General features: G+C 58.2%; 1 long non-coding RNA gene across 2 annotated transcripts; it reads left to right on the forward strand.

Moving 5' to 3' along the window:
• Positions 1–225: 225 nt before the first annotated feature.
• LOC128314603 (uncharacterized) lies at positions 226–2,369 on the forward strand. 2 transcript variants are annotated; one of them, XR_008296469.1, is made up of 2 exons: positions 226–1,272; positions 2,101–2,369. It is a non-coding gene; the product is annotated as an uncharacterized LOC128314603 (long non-coding RNA). The 2 variants fall into 2 exon arrangements; XR_008296470.1 differs by having other exon boundaries at positions 226–617.
• The last annotated feature ends 11,581 nt before the right edge of the window (positions 2,370–13,950 follow it).

Raw genomic sequence — 13,950 nt, forward strand, 5'->3', positions numbered from 1 at the left:
TGCCCGTGCCCCTCCGTCCCGGAGTGTCGGCTGCCGGGCGTCGCTTCCTCCGGAGTGCCCTCCCGCCCGCTAGCCGAGACCCCCTGACTTCACTGTCCCCCACGGTTGCCGTCGCGTCTGGGCCCGGTCGCCCTTCCCCATGACGCTGAGCTGCCCGAAGCGAGCGGCCGCGTTCGTGCTCCCGCCACCGGCAGCGCCCAGCAGAGGCCCTTTCCGCCGTGTGATCTCAGGCGGGCGCCGCGGCCACCACCAAAGCAGGGGAGACGGGACATGCAGCTGGCAGAGCCGCAGGGGACCCTCCTGAAGAGCACGGAGAACGCTCGGGCCCCTGCCGGCGCGTGGCCTCCTCATTGTCACAGCCCCGAGGCGGGTACACCAGTAACACCGGACTCTCTCCGCCTCTGTCCTCGCCGGCGGCTGGAGGACGTTCTCCCGCTTGGGACGTTCTCGGAGGTGGCGGGTGACAGAGCTTGCGGGTGGTGCCCCAGCCCGTCCGGTGTCCCGAGCGGGGGCTCGGGACGCGCCCCCCTGGCCGCCCCCCTCCCTGGCCGCTGGCTGGAGAAGGCCTTCCCCCCGGAGAGGAAGGGGTGGGGGTCCTGTGCGGCTGGAGCCCACCGGTGAGGTTGTCCGGAAGGCCGCAGGGGGAGGGGGCGGTGGTCAGGGTGGCTCAGTGGACGGACTGTGGGCACAGTCTGAGATGTACCTCAGGGGTCTGAGCCCGGCCCCAGAGGTCTTTTCCTCAGCAAGGGGGACGGACGTCAGGGGTTGGTAGGTGGTTCCCAGATGCTGCTGGTGTGGGTAGACCCCGAGAGAGACACGGGGTCACTGGGAAGACTGGAGGTGCAGAGCGGGAGCCCTGGGGCACAGCCGGGACTGACCAGAAGGCAGAAGAGGGCCCCCCCCCCCGCCCCGGGCCCAGCCACGTGAGGGTGCAGGCGGGGTCCTCCTTGGCATTACAGGCCTTCCTGTGTCTGGCCCGGAGGACGCCTGCTGCTCTTTGGGACCCCGCAGCCCTCCCAGCCGTGCACACTCCGGGTGCGTCACTGCCCTGTTCAGACGCCCCTCAGGGCCTCGCACGGTGACGAGAACACGTTTTCTCACGGGGGCCACTCCCTGGCCTCGAGCACCCAGCTGGTGAGCCAGGTGTGGGGACCCCCAGCACCGGGCTCTGGGGCCCTTGCCCCACAGCCTCCCGGGAGTTCTGCGCGGGGCACTCAAGGAATGGGTGCGGATGTGCTGCCAGAAATGCCCGATAATCATCCGGAGAAGAAGGTGGGAAATTATCTGAGCAAACCTTGGAGCTGGGGGCGGGAGCAGAAATGGGAGGTGACCTGTTTCTAAGGACCTCACGGTGGCATGGGGACACCCAGAGGACAGAACGCTCCGAGGATGCCATCTGGACACAGGCTTAGGTGAGGGAGGCTGTGTCATCGGCTGACGTCATCTGCTGGCTGTGCCCCGCCCCCCCCCCCCCCCCCCCGCGTTGACAAGGTGAAGGAAGGACCCTCTGCCTGAAGAAAGGGGGTGGGAACAGGTCCCACCCACACGGTGCCACAGCCCCGGCCTTCCTCTTCCTCTGCTGGTGCCAGGCCCCATGTTCCTGTGATCCGGGGCCCTTCCCCTGTCGCTGCGTCCCTTCCAGCACCTTCCCTTCGTGTCTCTCTGGGTGGCGGTCACCGCCTGGCGCTGCTCGGTAGTTGGTTTGGCTCCTTTGTCTGTGCCCCTGGCTGGTCAGGTCGGGGAGCAGGGCTTTGCCCGCCCTGTTCACAGCTACGTGCTCAGCGCCTGGAGCCGTCCATATGATGGATGCCAAAAAGTAATTTTTATTTTTTTTTTTAATTTTTTTTTTCTTCAACGTTTTTATTTATTTTTGGGACAGAGAGAGACAGAGCATGAACGGGGGAGGGGCAGAGAGAGAGGGAGACACAGAACCGGAAACAGGCTCCAGGCTCCGAGCCATCAGCCCAGAGCCTGACGCGGGGCTCGAACTCACGGACCGCGAGATCGTGACCTGGCTGAAGTCGGACGCTTCACCGACTGTGCCACCCAGGCGCCCCCAAAAAGTAATTTTTAATGAATGAATGGTCGCTTCATGTTCAGCCTAAGAAGCTGCTAGAGACCGGAGTTTCACGGCCCGCAAATGAACGCCGATCCCGCCGACCACAGGCTTCCGACCGATGCTGGCCGTGACGTGAGAGCGGTGTTCCCACGTGCTGGGGGCCGGACCGCTGTGGCCGGCCACGTGGCCATCCAGGGGACACCTGGTCCCCGCACGCACGGATTCTGGCAGATTATCCACATGCTCTCTGAAAGGTCGAGAAAGGGGCAGTCGGACAGAAGGAAACCGAATCCGGGCCCACAAAACCGTGCTGAGCAGAGAAGTCACTGAAGTTTGCGGTCGAGTTTAGGGCACGTGGGTGACTTGGAGGGTTTTAAAAGTAAGGTTTTCCAACAGCCATCTATAACTTTAACAGTCACGATTTTGGTTTAACCACTATCCTGAGGGATCCCACACAGAAGGGGCCCAACGGCGGCGGAGGCGGAGCCCTCTCTTGACCCCTGCGGTGGCGAGGTGCCCGGAGGTCGGGATGCCCACCAGCGTGCCCCCTAGACCTCTCCACACCCCTGTTCGCAGGCCGGGGGCCTGCGGCCTGTCCGCCAGTTCTGACGGGAGCTCTGGGGGGAGACAGGCGAGCTGTGGAAGCTAGAAGCGCCTGGCACGTCTCACCTCAAGCCGAGGGTGCGGGACTGGAGTCTGTCCCACAGTCTGTGGACATTATAACTCCCGGGGTCTCAGCGACCTTATCGGAGACAGGGTCATCGCAGCTGTAATCAGTTAAGGTAGGGTCCCGCTGGTACAGGGTGGGCCGTGACCCAGCGTGGCTGGCGTCCTTATGAGAAGGTGAGACGCAGGAGGCCCGGCCCTGGGCTTCCGATCCGGGCCCGGGGGGCACTCTGCCTCCAGCGGGGTGTGAGGGGACCCTTGGGTGCTTGCGGTGGGGCGGGGACTGGGGGGGGCACGCTTTGAAAGGCAGAGCACCAGGGACTCGCCAGGCTCTGGGAAGAGGTCCTCCCCACCTCGGGCTGCCGTGGCCCGGTGTCCTGTGTGTGGTTTTCCTTGTGTAGACTGCCCCAAACATCTCCGCTGAGCTGTTTCGATTTGTCCTGCTGGGGGAGACAGCAAATCGTTGTCGTGGTTCACGGTTCACGGTCACAGTCTGTCTGCCCCCCAGGGTCTGCCACACTTTGACCCCCACCCTGCAGGTGCCCGCCAAATTGTGTTTCCAGAGACCGTGCTGGGGAGCTCTTACCTCCGAAACTCCTGCCACGGTGCAGTGGGGGGAGGAGGAAGAGGAGGAAGGGGTGGGGGACGGGCGGGGGGCGGGGGAGCGGCGACCCGGGGGGCTTGGCTCTGGCCTCCATCCATTTCTTGCTGGGCTGTCTGTCCTGGACTCCAGCGACCCTTCGTGGGTCAAGATTCGATGCACAATGACTGAGGGGTGCCGCCAGAGGTCCCCGTGCTCCCCTCCCCCATGTTGCCCGCGGCCCCGGGGGACCCTGGGGGAGCTGGACCCAGAGGACCCCCACAGGCACCGGGTGAGGTGAAGGCATCCAGTGCCCTGCCCTTGCTGCTGGGTCCCGCTGGGTCACCTTGGGTGGCTGGTTCTCATCCTCCGACAAAGGCCTGAGCCTCTCTCTGTCCAGGCAGCCGTCCCTCCAGCCATGGGCACCCCCCCCCCGCCCATCGCCGGAAGCCACCGAATTGTACGCTTTAAAATGGTTAAATTTGATGTTATGTCCATTTTACCTCAATGAAAAAACAGCGTGCCAAGGAAAAGTGAGAATTTCCAGCAAGAAGAGGAGGGGAGACCATAGCCCCGCGCATACCTTCATTTAGACTTCTAGCCTCCAAACGAGCGAGGACCCATTCTGTTGCTTCGAGCCATCTAGTCTGTGGTACTTTGTTTACAGTGGCCTTAGTAAACAAATACAAGTATAACCCTAATTTAAAATTTAAAAAAATAGCGTGCACTAAATTTTATCAAGTAATGTTTCTTGTATATGTGGTGATGATTCCGTGGACAAGTTCCGCCGATAATGTGTTAAATGTTCATTTGTCTTCCTTTTTTCTTCTTTTAAATGTTTATTATTCTTGAGAGAGAGAGAGAGAGAGAGAGAGAGAGAGAGAGCGCATGAGCAGAAAGGGGCAGAGAGAGAGGAGGACGATCTCAAGCAGGCTCTGTGTGGACAGCAGTGAGCCCACCACGGGGCTTGAACTCACGAACCGTGCGATCATAACCTGAGCTAAAATCAGACGCTCAACCGGCTGAGCCCCCCAGGTGCCCCGAATAATGGGTTTTCTGATGATTCCTGGAATAAACCTAATTTGGCATAATTACTATTTTTGTGCATGTTGATGGATTCCATTGCTCGTATTTTATAACTTTGTATTTCTGTTTCTAAATGTATTAGGCTATACATTTTTTTAAATGTTTTTTTAAAGTTTATTTATTTTTGAGACAGAGACAGAGCATGAATGGGGGAAGGTCAGAGAGAGGGAGACACAGAATCTGAAACAGGCTCCAGGCTCTGAGCTGTCAGCACAGAGCCCTACGCGGCGCTCGAACTCACGGACCGCGAGATCGTGACCTGAGCCGAAGTCGGCCGCTTAACCGACTGAGCCACCCAGGCGCCCCTAGGCTATACATTTTTTTAAATTTCATTTTGGCATTCTCTGGGTTTGATCTCTCAAGATTACCTAGGTAGCTTTCCTACTTCTTACTCATATAAAACACTTTTTATTAGATTTGGATTTCCTGTTCTTTAAATAGTTGGTGGAACTTTTCTTTAAACCATCTGCATCTGTTTTGGGGGTAGGGTACTTCTGTAAACTACTGATTCATTTTCTTCGTGGTTATCGAGCTGTTTGGGTATTCTATTTTTTTCTTGAGTGATTTTGATAAGTTTAATTTCTAAAAATTCTTTTTAATGTTTATTTTTGAAAGAGGGGGGGGGGAGAGAGAGAGAGAGAGAGAGCACAAGCAGGGGAGGGGCAGAGAGAGAGGAAGACACAGAATCCGAAGCGGGCTCCAGGCTCCAAGCTGTCAGCACAGAGCCCGATGCGGAGCTCGAACTCACGAACCGCGAGGTCATGACCAGAGCCGAAGTCCGACACTTCACCGATGGAGCCACCGAGGCGCCCCGATAAGTTTAATTTTTAATAAAATATTGCTTATTTTACTTAAGCTTTGAATTTATGGACAAATATTGGTTATAATCTCTTTTTTTAATTTAAAATCTCTGTTCCATCTGTGGTTGTGTCACCGATACTGTTCAGTGGCGAATTCTTCCCCCGTGTCTCCTTCAGTCTTGCCACATCGTGACCCTCCTAGTTTATTTGTGACGATTTCCTGCTGCTGTGCAGCACAGGACATCACAGCCCAGCGGCCCGAACGGCGAACACGTGTTAGCTGGCACTTTCTGTGCAGCCTGATCCGGTGTCCCTTTCTTGGGTCTTAGAGGCCGTGCAGCGGTGGCTGGGATGCGGCGTCGGGCCGGCCGGGGCGGGGTCCGCCTCCAAGCTCATTCACACGGCCAGCCGCCCCCCCCTCCCTGGTTCAGCCACGCGGGCTTCTGCACGGGACAGCTTACCGCGTGCCAGCCGGTGTCCCCAGAGCAGGGGGGACACAGAAGCCACAGTGACCTTCTTGTCGCCCACTCTCGGCAGGGGCGTCCCGTCACTTCTGCTGTGTCTTGTTCTTTGGAAGGGCCGGCCAGCCCCGCGCTGGCTCTGGAAGGGCCGTCCTGGCGAGCGGGCGCCCGCAGGCGGGCTTAGACGCTTCCTGCCGCACGGTCATTGCAGGGAGCCAGCTGGGACTCTGTTCGATCCGCCTCACGTCGGCTCTTGTTTCCGGTTCTCAATCCCACAGGTCACTGCTTTATCGTTCGCCGTGCTCCCCGGGTCTCCCTCTAGCCCTTCTCCGCCTTTGCTTCCTCGTGCCCACGCTTTCCGGTTAGGGACTGCCTCCGAGGTCGAGGGGAGCTGCGCCCTGAAAAGGCTTGCACGTGGTCTGGCTTCGTGGCCGGGTTCTCCCTGTCTTAAGGCCCCACTCTGATTCGTTCCCCGAACCATCAGTCACATGTTATTTTACGGTTTTACGTTTCCAAATGTTTGGTGATTGTTTCTCTGTACTATTGTCGTGGCGTCCCCTTGGGTGTTCTGTTGAGATTTGGTTCTGCGGCCCTGCAGCGCGTCCCTTGCTGATACACATGCCACGTGCGCTTGAAGGTAAGGGATCCTGTGGTGGCGCGTCTTGCTCGTGACCGTGTCCCCCGAGTGTTTGTGAGCGGGTTAATTCTAGGCCTGGTCTGTCGTCACCGTCCCTTCTGACCGCAGAGCCGATCGCTCTGCCGATGTCCGCCTTCCGTATTCTCAAGGCGTGTGTGTGCTGCCTGCGAGTTCAGAGTCATTCGGCCTCCCCAGCGACCCGCTGCAGCGTTCCCGGCGTGCTCTCCGCGCATGACCGCGGTCTTCGGGTGGATTCCAGCTGCGCCGACAACGTGGTAACGGTTTTCTCGTGGTTCACACTTGCGGATACGTCTCCTTCCTTATTGCTTTGACTCTGCCCTTGGAATCAGGACACAGCTGCGTTTTGTATCTTCACCCAGTTTGATAAGCGATCGTTAAAAACTGGCTAGTTTAAATCCGTGGAACTTTATTGGGATGATGGTTACGGTTTGAGCTTTTCCCCATTTTAGTTTTTCTCTTTACCATACTTCATCCTTGCCTTTTTTCTCTCTTCCCGACTCCTATGAGACCGATCAGTGTTTTCCTTGCCCCCCACCACGGACTTGGAAGCTCTCAGTATTATTTTAGTGGCTGACTTCACTCTTCGAACACACATATCTGGGGGCACCTGGGGGGCTCAGTCGGTTGAGCCTCCAACTTCAGCTCGGAGATCATGATCTCGCAGCTCGTGGGTTCAAGCCCCCAATCGGGCTCTGTGCTGACACCTCAGGGCCTGGAGCCTGCTTCCGATTCTGTGTCTCCCTCTCCTCTGCCCTCCCCCGCTCACACTCTCTGTCTCTCAAAAATGAATAAAACGTCAACAGATTTTTTTTAAACGCACACACTTAAGGGAGGGATGTACCCGGCACCGCTGGCCTCCGCCGAGTAGTGCAAGGCCCCGCACCACTCTGCTTTCCTGCCGCCTCGTCTGCCCGCTACCGCGGCTCCACTGGCTTTGTTCCTCGACCGCCTGTGCACTGTTACTATTTAACACGGGCAGTCCTCTTCGTTGCTTCTTGCTCGCACCTTCTCCCTCAGCCCCTTATTTCCTCCTGAAGCGCTTCCTCAAGGAGAGACTTCAATGTGGACGTGATGCTGATGACGTTTAGTCTCGTGTGTTCGAAGGTGGCTCTGTTACGGCCCCCACTGGGGAGTGACGGTGTGTGGGGTCGGGCGGATGCCCGACCCTCCCTCCTCGTGTGAGCCCCCGGTGCCTGCCCGGGAGCGGGACCTACACCCGCCACTTCCCTGACCGCGCCTCCCATCTTGCTAGAAGATTCCCTGTAGCCTTTCTGACTCGTGTCCTCTGATGAGGCCATTTGCCGCCTGGGAGAGGCCCACGAGGCACCGGAGCACGGGGCCTCCGCCTCGCGGTCAGGGGAACCGAGACCCCCCGGGCGAGCCTTCGGATGAGGACGCAGACCCAGCGCCGTGACTGCAGCCGTGTGACAGACAGTGGGGCAGAGGGCCCGGCTGAGCCACGCCTGGGTTCTGACCCGCAGAAGCTGTGAGGACCAAAGTGTTTTGTTTTGAACTGCTGAGTCTTGGGGTAACTTTTTACACCAAAACAGATACTAACGTCCTAAGGTAATAGTTATTTTATCTTGAGACTTCGAAAAAAAGCAGAGCTACCACTATTGTTTGACTTTTACCACCGTCACCGACAAGTCAGCTGTCGTCATAACTGCTTTCGAGGTGATTCGGGGCTCTCTTTTCCTCTTAAGTTTTATGTCTTGTGTATTCTATGGTTTCACCCTCAAATGTAGAAATGTAGATTTGGGTTTTTTCCGGCTTAGCACTCATAGTATTCCTGAATCTGAGGACTCGAGTCGTTCTCGTGACCACTGCTTTCTCCTCCGAATGTCGGTCCCCTCCCCTGGAATCCCACCTGCCGTCATTCCCCTGTCCTCTCATTCCATCGGCCCGTTCACCATGTTAACCGTGGTAGCTGATGCCCGCTTGTCGGACTCACTCTGGGTCATTCTTTGCCGGGCGGCCTGCTGTTTGTGTATCTGATGCCCCCGTGGCGGCTCCTTCTTGCTGTGATTCGCACTCCCGAAGGTGAACTCGTCTTTTACCCACGTGGGGCTGGGTCAAGAGCTTGTCCCCCGTGGCGATCGTGCATTTCTTCTGCCCTGGTCCCCGTGGGCATCACTGGCCCCGGTCCAGGTTTCATGTCCCTTCATCTGCCGCGGGGGTCACGGGGCCTGGACTGCGACGGCTCCACAGGGCAGGATCTACACTGCGTGAGGCTCTGGGCCCTGGCTGTGTCACAGCTGCCCGGGCCCGCAGGCCTCCTTAGTGCCCTGTCCCTGCGAGCAAGGTCTCCTTGTTCACATCCCTCCCAAGAGGGGGAGTGTGCTGTGCATCCCTGGCCTTGGATGGGCCCGGGAGGCCTCCCTCTCCTCCCCTAGGTGGGTGTTGAACCCCTCCCGGGCCTCCGCCCTTCAGCGCCTTGCTGTGCTCTGTCCCTGTAACACTCCCAACCTTCTTGTGAGCTCAGCTCCACAGGAAAAGGCTGCTGTTTCGTTCTTTATTTTTGTTTTAACGTTTATTTATTTTTGAAAGAGAGACACAATGAGTGTGGGAGGGACAGAGAGAGAGGGAGACACAGAATCTGAAACAGGCTCCAGGCTGTGAGCTGTCAGCACAGAGCCCGACGTGGGGCTCGGACCCACGAATTACGAGATCACGACCTGAGCCGAAGTCGGACGCTCCACCGACTGAGCCACCAGGCGCCGCAAGGCTGCTGTTTCCATCTCTTACTTGCAAGTTCTGGGGGGGCAGGGGGGGCGTCTTGGGCTATGCCAGAGGTGGAAGTCTACTTCCGAATATCTGCTCTTCCCCCTGCATCGGTCTTCCGTGGCTCCCGTGAGGACGCCCCACAAACCGGTGGCTTTATTAAAACAGAAGCCTATCGCCTCTTGGCTCGTGACGCCAGAAGTCCAAGATCAATCTGTTGGCAAGGTGTTTCCTTTTGGGGGCTCTAAGGATCTGTTCCTGCCTCTCCCCTCGCACACGGGGCTTTGCTGACAATCTTTGGTGTCCTTTGGCTTGTAGATACGTCCGTCTGCATGTGATACTGTCTCTGTTTCTGTCTCAGGGCCTCTGTCCTTCTTAGAAGGACACCAGTCGTTGAAGTAGGCCACCCAAATGACCTCATTTTAACTCGACATCTGCAAAGACCCTGTTTCTAAATGAGGTCATGTTCTGAGATCCTGGGGGTTAGGCCTCCAATGAATGCATTTGAGGGGGACACAATTTAGCCCATTGACATCCTCTCTTCCCTAAAACTCAGTGAATGACTCAGAAGGTGTGACCTGTCTCAGGAGGCGCTCTGGACCGGCTGGGACACTTTCTTCCTGAACATCTGAGGCCACACCCTGTGCTAACTGGTGGGGGGAGCTGGGTGCAGGGGGCTTTCTGTGGCCAGGACCTCCATGCCTTCCTCGGTCCGGCACACCGGGCAAGGAGGCAGCCTTCAGTTACCGTGACTTGTCTCGCCAGGTCCTCGCGAGCCTGCCACACAGGTGACCCTTCGTTCCCACTTGCCGACGGAGGAGGCTGGGACCGGAGTGGTAGAGCAGCAGGGTGGACAGGCGAGCCCCCAGTGCCTCTCGCCCTCCTTAGCCCGCTGCAGGTGGACACTCGTGTCCCCCCGTCTTGCGGCTGAAAACCCAAGTCTCTCAGAAGTGCCGTGACTCGCGTGGCGGCTGCGGTGTCTGGGTGGCGGGTGCTGCAGGTTTCACCCACTGGCGATTTCTTTACCCACCGCTTGAGCCGTGCGCACTGGCCAGCGGCCCGGCCCCGCTTCGTTCCAACTTTGCCAGGTGTCTGTAGACCAGAACGCGGTGCTCCGGTGTTATCGGCGAGCACACGGGCCCTGGGGGAGGCGTGGCTGCCCCTCGGCCTCCACGCCGGGGTCGCGGATGCCAACGGGAGCAGCGGATGCCCCGGCCTTCCCGGTTATGGCAGGTGTGGACGCCTGAAGTGGGGTTTTGCTTCCGCACGTGGCTGCCACGAGAGACTGTCGCGGGTGTTTAAGTGGAACTCAAGGCCGTGAACACGGAGCCTCACGAAGCAGCAGTTACTCATCTAAATGTTAGAGGTTCTTCGTGGACGTGGTTTCCCCCAGTAGCGGGTCCTCCCATGGGGTCTGGGGCTGGCACTGTCACGCCCAGAGCCTGGGACCCAGGAGCTCCGGGGACACTTGGGTCCTTTGCAGAGCAGTGGGCACTGAGTGCCTGGCACGTGCAGGCCCAGGACGGGCCCCGGGCACACGAGCAGGCAAGCAGGCCCGAAGGCTCTGGCCGGAAGGTGGGGTGGAGGCGGAGGGAAGAGAGGCGGGCGGGCCTCCGTAGATCTAGTAACGGTGACAGGAGGCTCAGGGCCAGTGGGTTGGGGGTTGGGTCCACAGAGGAGCCAGGATAAGGCACCGAGAAGGCCTCCACGGGGCGACCATGGAGGGGGTGCCAGGGCAGATGCTGGAGCTCTGGGCCGCCCTCACTTTCAGCTGCAGCTGTGAAACTCCCTGACTTTCTGCTCCAGCTATAAAACGAAGGTGGGGGTGAAACAGACTCTAGACGGACGCCGTAATTCTGGCCTGAGACCCGCTGGCTTTCAGTAGCCCACGGCCGGTGTCCACAGTCCAACTCCCGAGTTTCTTTGCCCTATCCCATTCAGCAAGTCCGAGCCAGGGCTGTGGTTGGCTCCCTGGCGACCCCGCCTGCCCTCACCGTCCCCGTAGAGGTCGGCCGACTCCCGCTGCGCAGGACGGGGTGGTCAGGACCGCCTCTGGCCCAGACCCTCAGCCCAGCCTCAAGTTCTTCAGGTTCCTGCCCACACCCACGTCACCCCTTCCACCATCAGGAATAGAACCCAAGGCCCCAACCCTCCCCCCACGTCAGGACTTTGCATTCGTTGCTCCCTTTCTGGACTATTCTTCGCCCAGATCTCTGTAGGACTGCCTCTTTCCCCATCAGGGCTCCACCCCTCTCCCCTCCACGACTCCACCCATGTGATGCCTACAGGGCCTCCTTCTGGTCCCTGAGACCCAGAGCCGGCCCAGCCTTGCCGGCCATGCCATGGAAACAGGAAGCCAGCAGGCACGCCTTGGTGTCTTGAGAGCCGTCAGAGTCACTGGAAGGTGCATCCTAAGGCCTCTTCTCAACGCGCTCGGGAGAGGCTGGTCTTTCCCCGGGTGCCCTGCGATGTGTTCTCAAGAACCACCGAGTAAATACCGAGTGAGCGTCCCAGGGCAGGGGGTGGGAGTCGCAGACCTGCTTCACGTCCGCGCTGTTGTATCAATCATGCAGGCAGGTGTCTGCGCAGTGTCTCAGAGGACCCGGAACAACTAAAAGACAAAGGGTCTTTTATTGTGCATTGAGACAAAAGCAAAATAGGAACTTCTGCCATTAGGAACGTTCTCGAATTCCTCAGGAAAGAAGCCAGGGCTGCAAGGCTATTATCTCCAGTGACCCGGCCAGGCGGGTGTGCTCCCTTTCCCGAAGGAGAAACATGCTCCAGTCTTCCTGGGCTCACGGCTGTCTTCCGCAGTTGGCAAAGTTTGGGTTGGCTTCCACAAAAGCAGAACTGACTTACCAGGTTACTTTGGGTGCAAACCCAGCTCTGAAGAGCAAAGAGGTGGGGCCCCTCCTATCTTGTCCTTCCAGGTGGTGAGTTTTCCTGGGAGGGGCAGCTTCACCTGGAGGGGACAGTTGAGCTGGGCAAAGCAGGGTGGGCGGCGCTGTCCTAAATGTCAGGGCCCACCCTGTGGGCCGTGGTGGACACACCCAGGGTGGGAATGAGCTTCTGTGGGGCCATCTCATTTGCCCACCCCAGGCCCTTGTCTGCAGGCCAGTTCGGGGCCTTCAGGGCCACGTGCAAAGGTGGGGAGGGGATGGTGAGGGGGAGTGGAGGGCATCAGCACGGTGGGCTCCCAGAGGCGGGAACCTGTGGCCTTGGTGCCTCTGGCCAGTCCTGAAGATGGGGGAGGCACGCATGGTGTAGGCAAGTTCAGAAGAGTGCATCAGTTTTTCCCGCATCTCCATTGAGCAGGTTCCCACCTCGAATACGTGGGAGGAGGTGAGCAGAAACCCTGTCCCCAGGGAGAAAGCCCAGACAGAAAGGCAACTTCTATAATAGGCATGAGGATAAAGACAGAAGAGCAGGGGAAGGCAGCAGAAATAGCACCTGCAAAGGTCCTGTGGCCAACAGGAAGACATGTGGCTGGAACATGGTAGGCAGGGAGGGACTCCTGGCTGGAGGATAGAAGGGAGGTTAGAGGAAGGTTAGGTGGCCCAGGCCTCAGGCTCTCTGAGCTGGAAAGCAGCTTGCACCTCCTGTTGGTGCAACGAGAAGCCACAAAGAGACTTAAGTAGGGGGACGACAGCATCTGATTTACATGCTACGGTCACTCTCAGGGAAGAAGTCATGCCTGTGACCCTGTTTGGGGCGATTGTGAGGTGGAGGGGTGGGCCGTCAAGAGTACCTGAGTGCATGTTACATGAGTAAGCACTGCGTGCGAGGGGGAGAGGCGTGGGGGTGAGACATGCACCCAGGTCTGCAGTTCTTATCTTTGCCTTGTGCCTCAATTTGCATCTGCGTTTAGAAAAAGTTCTCTGAGACGTTTGCTAAATGTGCCCTTATATCCTGCCCTTTCATTTCCCCTGCACAATCTAATTAATCCAATTTGGGAGGTATTTTCATAGGTGAGTACTAAGTGAGGGCTTAAAAGCATTCGTTTTGCAAATAGATACCCAGTTCCCTATTACTCTTTATTGAACCCACCCACACTTTCTCACCAGTTTGTGAATTTTGAAAACAACAGGATTCATAACAGGATTTCAGGATTGCCCACCACGGCCCAGTGAGCTGTACCAAGAGCTCAGTGCTAGCTCTGTAGCTGTCGTGTTACTGTTTTGTACCTAAGAGGACAGTCATGTTGCCTATCCTCACTGCCACCTGAGAACGTTCCAGCTCCCGGGACCAGGGGCTCCCAGGGGCTCTCAGGTCCTTTCCCATCACCTGATCACCTCACCCATGGGGCCTGGCCAAGCCCACCCCAGGGGAGCCCTGGTGACCCTCCCACCAGTGCCTCTCTGGAACTAAGCATAGGTTGCTCCGTCAGGGGCTGGGGACCCTGCTTCAGCCACATGTGGCCACCTCCCAGGGACCACCAGGCTTAGGGAAGTCCCTGCTTAGGCTTCTTGATGCTGACTTCTGGTTGCTGCACTCCTCTGCAGGACCAGGAAAGTATTCCCGGGTGCCTCCCACCCATGCTTCACCCCACCATGGGTGCACCTCCTCCTTGGTCCCAGGAACCCAAACGTAAGACCAAGTTTGCCCAGAGAAATCCTCTGGGATCCCTGCCACAGCCTCCTGCGACCCTTTAGCCACCCAGAGCCACTGCGCACCTGCGGTGCCTTTCTTGCAGTGGCCCAAGAATATTTAAACGATCCCGGCCTAGGAGCGCTCGTGGTGTGGGGTAGGTGCAGGTCACACACTGCTCCCAGGGGGCGGGTGCAGGGCAGATGCGGCCTGGCACTCGGTTGGGTGCTGAGCAGGTGCGGCCTGCCAGTAAAGGTCCAGTGGGTGCGGAGCAGATGGCACACGGCGAACGTGTGTGCGGAGAAAGTGTGTAGATGGGTGTTTGTGCGGGT

The sequence above is a fragment of the Acinonyx jubatus genome, chromosome B1, assembly GCF_027475565.1.
Source record: "Acinonyx jubatus isolate Ajub_Pintada_27869175 chromosome B1, VMU_Ajub_asm_v1.0, whole genome shotgun sequence".
NCBI lineage: Eukaryota > Metazoa > Chordata > Mammalia > Carnivora > Felidae > Acinonyx > Acinonyx jubatus.